This window comes from Haemaphysalis longicornis, unplaced genomic scaffold, assembly GCF_048455015.1.
Source record: "Haemaphysalis longicornis isolate Haplotype H1 unplaced genomic scaffold, Haemaphysalis longicornis Haplotype H1 scaffold_1, whole genome shotgun sequence".
Lineage (NCBI taxonomy): Eukaryota > Metazoa > Arthropoda > Arachnida > Ixodida > Ixodidae > Haemaphysalis > Haemaphysalis longicornis.
The window spans coordinates 78606819-78616332 of NW_027526203.1; positions in this window are offsets into that span (position 1 = coordinate 78606819).

The following is a 9514-nucleotide window of genomic DNA, read 5'->3' on the forward strand; positions in this document are numbered from 1 at the left end:
ATGAAAGAACTGCTGAAACAACACGTAAATTCATAACTGCTGCGGTACGACTGGCTCCATCGAAGCGTTGATATCGTGCAAAGGTAAGCGAAGAAAACTTACACACGCGAGTGCAACAGCCACATTGTACGTCAGGCTAAATATGAGTAATAGCAGAACATTCTATGCGCTGTCATCAAATGAATGATTCTGCTTGGGCTTTAGTTTCGGTACCGCAGCCGCGGCGAATACCGGCGGCGTAGACGGTCGGATTGCATATAACTCGCGCGATCGGCGTCGCCGCGGGGGCTTACTGCGCGTATCATATTTGCGAATTTCTAAATCTGAGGCTTCGCCAGAGTCGCAAAACCAACGAGATAACCTTCGCTTAAACAAAGCACAATTTTACGCTGCCCTGCACGAGATGAAAGAACTGTCGCAACAACAGGTACATTCATAACTGCTGCGGCACAACTGGCTCCATCGAAGCGTTGATATCATGGAAAGGTAAGCGAAGAAAACCTTTTCACACGCGAGTGCAGCAGCCACATTGCACGTCAAGCTAAATATGAATGACAGCAGAATATTTTATGAGCTATCAACAACTGCCTCGAACGGGTACCAGCTTCGGCAGAAAGCTTGCGCGCGGGTGTCGCGGGCATGAAATGCCCCCGCGCATACAGCGGCGACCCTAGCGGCAACTTTTGTCCCTGTATGAAACGGGAGCCGGAGTTTCGTGACCAGAAAAGCATTGAAGGACTCTGGTATAGCTCGGGGCTATCGGCAGTACCTCACGATGCATGTTAGCAGGTACCTAAAACTTTGGAATGGCTGTAGCGGTCCCACCAGGTCGAGGTGAACGTGGTCAAACCACGACTCATGAGTCCGAAATTCCTGTAGTGCAGCCCAGGTGTGGTGAGTCACCTCCACTTGCTGACACGTTTCACATGTTCGAGCCCAACGTCGCACGTCCGCGTTGACGCTGGGCCAAATGAAGCGTTCTGTTATCAGCCGCTGGGTGGCACGGACACCTGGGTGGCTGATGGAGTGGAAAGTGATGAATACCACTCGGCGAAAATCCAGTGGGACGAAAGGTCGTGGGATTGCCTGGGAGGTATCGTAGGTTATCGTGCCCTAGACATAGGCAAGTGCCACCTCCGAAAGCACGAGTGAAGATCCCCCCCCCCCCTTTCAGTCTCGTCAACTCAGTGTCCTCCCGCTGAGCCGCGGCCATCGCCTCGAAGTCGGGGACTTTTGTGCCGGAAGCGTTGACGCGAGACAAGGCGTCGGCTGCTTCGTTTTCGACTCCGGGAACGTGACGGATGTCTGTAGAAAACTCAGAGATGAATTAGAGCTGACGAATTTTCCGTCCGGAGTAGGAGGAACTGTTGTTGTTGAATACGTAGGTGAGGGGCTTGTGCTCTGTCAAGATGTAAAACTCACGACGTTCTAGGAAGTAGCGGAAGTGCTTAATGGAACAATAGATTGCGAGCATCTCCCTTCCCAAAGTGCTGTACCGTACTTCTGCATGCTTCAGGCGTTTCGAAAAGAAGCCCAGTGGCTTCCACTGTGCACCCTCCTTTTGCTTCAGCACTGCTTCGACTGTGTGGAGGAGGCGTCCAATATGAGGCGTGTAGGAGCGTCAGGCAGTGGATGGATGAGAAGGATAGCTGCGGCCAGTTCGTCCTTAGCTTTCTGGTGTTAGTCAGACCAACAAAATTCTCGGGCCTTTTGGTCGTCACGGCGCAGCAGGTCGGTCAACGGCTGGAGTACTTGAGCACTTGAGCACAAGACGGAATAAACCGCCGGTGGAAGTTTAAGAGCCCGAAGAACTCTCTCAGCGTGCGGAAAGATGTTGGAGCAGAAAACGTCTTGGCGGATTCCACCCTCGATTCCAATGGCATAATGCCTTCAGCAGTGATGTGGTGGCCGAGGAAGTTGAGCGCCTCTACTCCAAACACGCACTTTTGAGGTTTCAACACCAGACCGTGCTCATCCAGACGCTGAAAGAGCTTGCGGAGGTGCTCTTCGTGCTCGCTAGGAGTTTCGCTGGCCACGAAAATGTCATCTATGTAGACAAAGACGAAAGGAAGTCGCCCGGTGACTTCATCCGTGAACCTTTGAAAGGTCTGTGCTGCATTTTCAAGCCGTAGGGCATACGGTCAAACTCAAACAAGCCGAATGGAGTTGTGATGGCTGTTTTTGGTAAGTCCTCCGGTTCGACGCGGATTTGGTGGTATGCCGCTACGAGGTCGATCTTGCTGTATATTTTTGTACCTGCCAGCCGCGCACTAAATTCGTGAATGTGTGGCAAAGGATACTGGTCCGGCGTTGTCGATGCATTCAAAGCTCTGTAGTTACTGCACTGGCGCCAGTCGTCCCCGTCGTCTTTAGGCACCATGTGCAGCGGCGATGAATGGTTGCTAGACGAAGGGCGAATAATTCCCAGCTGCAGCATATGCTCGAACTCACTGCGTGCAGCTTGAAGCCTGTTGCCTGGCGGCCGTCGTGGCCGGGTGGTGACATGCGCCCGGTGGTGGCGATGTGGTGAGTCACGTTCTGTTTCACCGGCTGTTCCGTGTTTCGGGGCTTGGTGAGAGAAGGGAATTCGGCCAGGATGTGGTGGTAGGCAGATGCTGGCTGGAAGGCGCAGATGCCAGATGAGCAGATGTTTGACTCCATCCACGTCCTTTGAGGGATGAGTTATCCTTGAGGCAATGGTCACGTACGCTCACATCCAGGTTGAAGTGGCTCAGAAAGTCTGCTCCGAGTATGGCGAAATTAACGTCCGCCACCACGAAACAGGCGCCTGAGTCCGACGTCTATTGTCAGCGAGCGGAAGCCGCACGTAGCGATGGCAGTGTTGCTTACCGCCTGCAGCGACGATATGTTCTTGCTACGTCGGCGATCACCGGGGGTTGCCGGGACAATAGATATTTCGGCTCCTGTGTCGACTAGCAGGCGCGAGTTGCTTACTCGGTCGACTACGAAGAACAGGCGGGTGGGTGGAGTGGCGATGTCGTAAGCCGCCGTTAAAAACTGACCGGAGCGTTTCACGGAAACGAGAAAGGTTGAATGCAGCGGCTAGCACCCGTGCCGAAACGACGGTGGTACCAGCAAACTCCGTCCTGTCTATCTCGTTACTGGGTTCTCTGGGAAGAACTTGGCTGTGTTGCAGGGGATCTGCTCGTCGTTGCTCGTCCTGTTGGGGAGCGCCAGACAGCAAAAGTTGCTGTATGGTCTCGGTAAGTTGTTGCACTTTCTCTTCCAGGCGCGACAGTCGATCTGGTTTGTTCGTGTGTTCTTGCAGCAGCTATGGGCGCGAAGGTTGGAGTAGAGTATTCCGTGATGCGTTTGGCAAGTTGCGCCAGTCGATCAAGGGACGTCTGATCTGAACCCGCGAGCACCACGCGCACCGACTGGGGCAGCCGTTGCAAAAAAATTCTCGGAGAAGGTTACAGGCGGGGGTCTTCCCAAACCCCGTATTGTACAGTAAATGGCACCCCAAAGTATCTGATTCCAAATGCAAAAAATGTCAGGGCATAGCGGATCTCGTTCACATGGTATGGACGTGTCCCTCTTACAAAAAAACCTCACAGAAATGCTGCATCCTGGGAGGCCCTGCTACTCAGCCAGGCCTCCAGCAGTCAGAGAAAAATCATCGGTCTCGCCCTGGAAGCCGCCGAATCGCAAGGGATTCTGGCTGACTGATGGGGGGGGCACACCCTTTTGTGCTTTTGACTGGTGTAAATAAAGTATCCCCCCCTTCTCCTCGAAGAAGTGGGAGCTGGCCGTCCTGACGCGCGTGCACACCGTGTAGTTGCCGCATCCGGTGCAGCAGTTGGGGAGGTCGTTGGTCGCCCAGCTTTTCCCAACATAAGAGCTCCTGAAGTCTGCTTTCTCATGGCGCCTCGAGGCGGTCCAGCACCGTTTTTTTGATGGTGTCGTATTCCCCTTGTGGGCGGGGGGGGGGGGGGGGGGGTGAACCCAAAATGTTGTCGATAGCGTCGGCGATTTCCAGGGGGCAGGGCAGCGACTACGTGAAGGGACTTCGTCGATTGCGAGGTCATGTGCCGGAGCTGAAAACGGGCCTCCACTTGGCTGAACCAAACTCTTGGATTTTTAGGCCAGAAATTTGGTAGCCTCAGCTCTGTGGCGAAGACGTCAGTCGTGGCGCAGCAGTGTTGTCGTCGGAGCTCATCGCGGCGTGTTCGTTGAAGCGTTGTTCTGGTTACCAATTTTGTAGCAGCCCGGAATGTCGGCTGCTGAAGGAGGCGAGAAAGCAGACGTGGAGCTGGTTTGCAGTTTCAAGACAAGACTGTTTATTTTCCAAAGATTCGTACCCTGAGAGCGTCCCCCAATGAGGGAAAGAAGGAAAAAGCACCCCCAGGCCAGCAGAAGGCAACGGCGCCACCCTAATCCCAGTAGTCGGTCGGACAAGTTATGCCTCCCCCGACGGCGACCGTTGAAGAGAGCGGGGCAATGACCCCTGTGGTAATCCATCGGTGACGTCACCAATACGCGTCTTCCACAAAGGCGCACTCTCGTTGACAGACCGGAGAGAAAAGAAAAAACCTCCCACCTGCCCTTGCGGGAACCCCTGTGTAGATGCGATGCATAGGCGGAGCGGCGAAGGGACCGCGTTTTATAGCGCGCATAACGTTGAGGGGACTGCGTAAGCCGGTCCCAGTCGATGACGACGTTGGCGTACTTGTAAAGCGGCGTGGACTCTAGGTGTTTGAGCCAAGCGTGAATATTGCTTCGCCGGAGAACGGCACACCGGTTATATTCGCAGCGCGCCCGAAGGAGAGGAAACCGCGGAACAGAGAGTACTGCACATGCGCCGGCCCCAGCGCGTCTGCCGCGGATATGACGCAACGTGCCGCGGCTATGACGCAACACAATCCAACACAATCCACTTTATTCCAATCCAATCCAAATTCAAGCCAATCCAATCCAATCCAAGCCAATCGAATCCAATCCAATGCCCCTCGCGAGAGAGTGTTCGCTATCGGAGAGGAGAGGGGGTGAGCGGCGGAGAGCAGAGCTGGCGCGGCGAGGAGAATGGGGGAGGGGTGGACAACGCCGACGACGACGCCGGAGGGACGAGGCGAGTGAATCAGATGCTCTGCATCTAAAAGCCCCGTCTCGCGGCAGCCGCTTGCTCTGGGGTGCGGAGCTTCTTCCGCTAGAACAGCATACCCAATCGCTCCGTCTATGGAGGACAGTAGACCGGTCGAATCGCGCCCTTGAGGCGTCGTGGATTGTTGAAATCTCCCCCCAGCGCAACCGGAAGGCAATCGGTGAGTGCATGAAGCCTGGTTGCGCCTCCAACCGGTGCAGGCGTACCCGGCATCCGCTGGTGTGGACGTGCTTAAACGTAAAAAAACACCGGGAAAAATGTCGCTCCGGTAGCCCTTGAAGCTGGACGGGAAAAACACCAGCCAAAACGTCACACCACGAGCCCTTCAAGAAGGAAGCAGAAAATATAAATGGTACTCCTCTGTAGGCGCCTTATTCCTTCAAGAAATATTCATAGAACCCTAGTTTTATACAGCTTCTCTGTAAGAAGTGTACATTATATCACCGTGTGTGGGAACTGTATTTTATGCAGCTTTGCTTGTCATCCATATTCATAGCGAGGCAGGAGTTCTGATAATTTTGATAACTACAGATTTCCAACAAACGGAAGTCAGTCTGGATTTAACGCTTTATCAGGTATCGCGAATTGATGTGACCATTTCCTTTAGTGGGTTGTTCTTTAACTAGGTGGTGTTTTGTAATGCTCAAAACTTCAGTTGTGTTCCTTACGTGTCACACGATTGACGTCCGTGCTAGGGGTGGGGCTTGCGGTAGAGTGAATGACTGAATGAAACCTTTACAGGAGCCGAGTAACAGTAAATGAAAAAGAAACAAAGGTCGGTGGCCTTTTCACTTTCCGGGAACTGGGAGGTTTAGCTGCTGCCCGGGCCCGTGAAATCAAATGTTCTTGAACTTAAGCCCAAGAGCTGGTCAGACCACACTCAAATTTCCACCGCTCGGTGGACGGGGAAAGAATGGCCGTGGGATGGTAGGAGCATTCCCACAATGTGACAAGTGTTGGAGGCAGTCTGCAAGAAGGGAAGTTGTAGGGGTATAGGCTGAGAGAGATGTGGCATAAAATGAGGGCGTAATAGAAAGGGAATATGTAGCGGGAATAATGGAAGGGAACGAAATACGAATCAATAATAAAAAAACTCCGTTCGTTTGTTTCACAGTAAACTAAAGCCAATACCGATTGTTACATCATTTTTTTACGTGGTACTGGTCGTTATAAATGTAACTGCACACCTGTTTTTCCTGTGGAGCCTGTAAATATTTGGGTATATTTTTTTATTCTAACATGTCTTGGAACATGCATCTGGCCTTCATATTTTCTCAGCTGACAAAAACTGCCTGTTTCACGCATGGGCTCAAATCACTTTGTCCCTTACCAGTACCTAAGCAAATTGCTTTTGCGTTAGCCTATTCCGAATTAGGGTACGCGATTTCTTGTTTTTACGTTTGCTCTGATTTCTGGAAAAATAAAGTGAATGCTATTTTACGTTCGATACTTAAACACGTTTTGTATGGTACACAGGATTTGATAATAATAATGTCTTTCGTGTTTTTTTCGCATGCCCGATGTTACCTTATTGTTCACACAAAGGGTTTTACTTGATTATATTTGGTCCCTGCAATTTTTCCAGCTGTACACTCGTGTGCGGGGTCTACGCCCTCGCGAACGTTTTATGTTGCCACGAAATAGAACTGTATTTGGTGAACATGTTCAAGACTGAAGGAAAAACGAGTGATACAAACGAGGACAGAATTAACGGAGAATGACGAGACAGATGCGCTACTGTCTCGTCGTTCTTCGTTTTTTCTGTCCTCGTTTGTATCGCTCGTTTTTCCCTAGCAATGAACCAACTAGCTCAACAGCATATTCTACTGTTGAGGACTACTATGTTCCGATGGTCCTGAATCCTTTGCCAGACGACTTATTTTGCATAAATAGTCGAAGGAAAATTAAAAGCAATCCGATAGAGCTTCACATTCGCCATTAACAGTGATTTTTTGTCAAAATTATTTTCTTATAAGATTTGTCCATTGGTTGTATGTCTGTAAAGCGTTGTTGATGTATGATTTACGACGTGTTGCTCTCTGGCAGGAACTGCCCTTCAGGCCCTTGCGGCTTTGGCATACTCGCATTTGTATGCTTTTTAGTGAATCAATAAACACAAGTATAATTATTTTAAAAATATCACTGGCAACAGCGCTAGCGTAGCACAATTCAAACACTTGGAATGGCACATACCCCGCGTAAGCATTGCCACTTCATCAATATCAACTGCGTTATTTTTTCGACCACCCCGAAGTGCGGTTGCACGCGTGCTGTGGAAAACGAAGCGTTTTTTTGCGCCACTGTTGCCATTTAACTGCTCCCGTGCCCATTGACAATGCCAAAGGCTGGTGACTTTTTCGTTGAATCGTAAAACCATGACAAGTGCCCCGATAAAATGCGGCGACGCACTGCTATATTGATGTTGTGGTGTGAAGACGGACGGCGACCAGCTTCCCGCATATTGCCATGCTGCCGCGTGGTATAGCCAGTAGCAGAAGCGGTACCTGCAGAAGAAGAAAGGGCGGTTTTTCATCCGATTTTGGCGGCTTTGTTTTCCCATGCTAACACAACAACACAACAATGCAGCAAACATGGATTATCTGTTGAATCACAAGTTCAGTAGTGGGATAGACAAACCTTCGACCAAGTCCAAAGTAGAAGATGAAGCATCATTACCTCATGGTAATTCACGACACGAATTCTTCAAAGCATTCGCAAAGAAACATCTTGCACACTGGTAGCACACCCATGAAATTATGCGGCGACCGCAAAACGGAAGCCCTTGCGAGAAACTTCCTGAGGGAGTGTGATTGCTGGATTTTTACCGAACCACACAAACCGCTTGCTCTCACTGATTAACTAGTCACTGCTAATTACTAATATTGTATCTGGCTAGCCACTGAGTGGCAGACATTTGAGTGGTTGGGTAAAAATGAAGAATTCTCTCATACAACAGGGCTGCAATTCTTTTTCGCTACACCGTGTTTGCGTCTGTTTTTAGATGCGAAGCATCTCATGCTCGGGGCTGTGTCCCTCCCTCCCTCGTCGTTGTCCGCCCTCCGCACCGCCACTGCGCATGCCTGGCCACGCACCGCTGATGATGATTGTGGCAAGATGCCCCTAGGGATTGGCCAACCAAAAAATCCATCACGAGATAGCTTCGCGTTCAACCACTGTCGTCATCTTCACGTAGCCGACCCTCAGTACCACACCGCCACTGCGCATGCCTGGCCAGGTACCGCTGATGATGATTGTGGCAGGATGCCCCTAGGGATTGGCCAACCAAAGAATCCATCACGAGATAGCTTTGCGTTCAACCACCGTCGTCATCTCCTCGTAGGGGAACCCTGAGCAGTTCCCGCTGATGATGATTGTCGCAGGATGCCCCTAGGGATTGGCCAACCAATGAATCCATCACGAGATAGCTTCGCGTTCAACCACCGTCGTCACCTTCACGTAGGGGAACCCTGAGTAGTATTCGAGGCATTTCTCCTCTCCTCTCCGACGCTCCGCTCCTGTCCGGCATTCCTCCTCTCCTCTCCGAAGCTCCTCTCCTCTGCGGGATTGCGCAACGAATGGCAACACCTGTGCTAGCCGCTGCATACTCCGCTTGGGGCGCCACTGTAGCTCTGCGGTATGAATGACGCATTCCGCTCCCCTCATTCTTCTCCAACAACGCCGGGATGAGTCAGCGTCAACGCCAGTGTCAGCGCCGCGGCGAAGAGGGCTCGAGCCGCTGCCACGAAACGGCAGCGGCGACAGGCCGATCCCAAACTTCCGGCTCGCGAAGCCGAAAGGAAACTTCAACGCCGCCAAGAAGCTGCTTCTGATGCAACGAGGGCTCCCGCAGCTGAACTAATGGGAACTTGAGTCGACCCCATGGCTGCTTCGCATACTACTCAGGGTTCCCCTCCGGGAAGATGGTGAAATTTTTTTTGCCATGGGTGCTGGTTCAGGTTGCTACAAATTAAATCGTTACGTTATGCATAACTCCTTATATATAGGCCTAATCTTTGGTAAACTTTACGTTGAGCATCCCGACCTGCCAAGCAGTGTCACACTTAGTCTACGGCAGGATGCGGTGAATGTTGATAAAAATAGACCCCAAAAGTGTAACGTAAGGCATAGCTTCCGGCCACAGCTTGTCCTTAATCTTCTGTGGGTCATGGATGTTTTGAAAGCGAGTATAAACTGTGAAAATACTGGATACTTCTGGACGCAGCAATGATTGAATGAAATTTAATTGGCCTCTAAATGGCGTCAACGACTTCTCCTAAAGCGTGGCGACCACGAGGATAGTCGGCGGAATTCGTCATTCAGAACTCTAAGCCGACGACCAGTGGTTTCGAAAAAATGGCCGCCATCCCGCTCTACGAAAGTGGATGTCCAGCG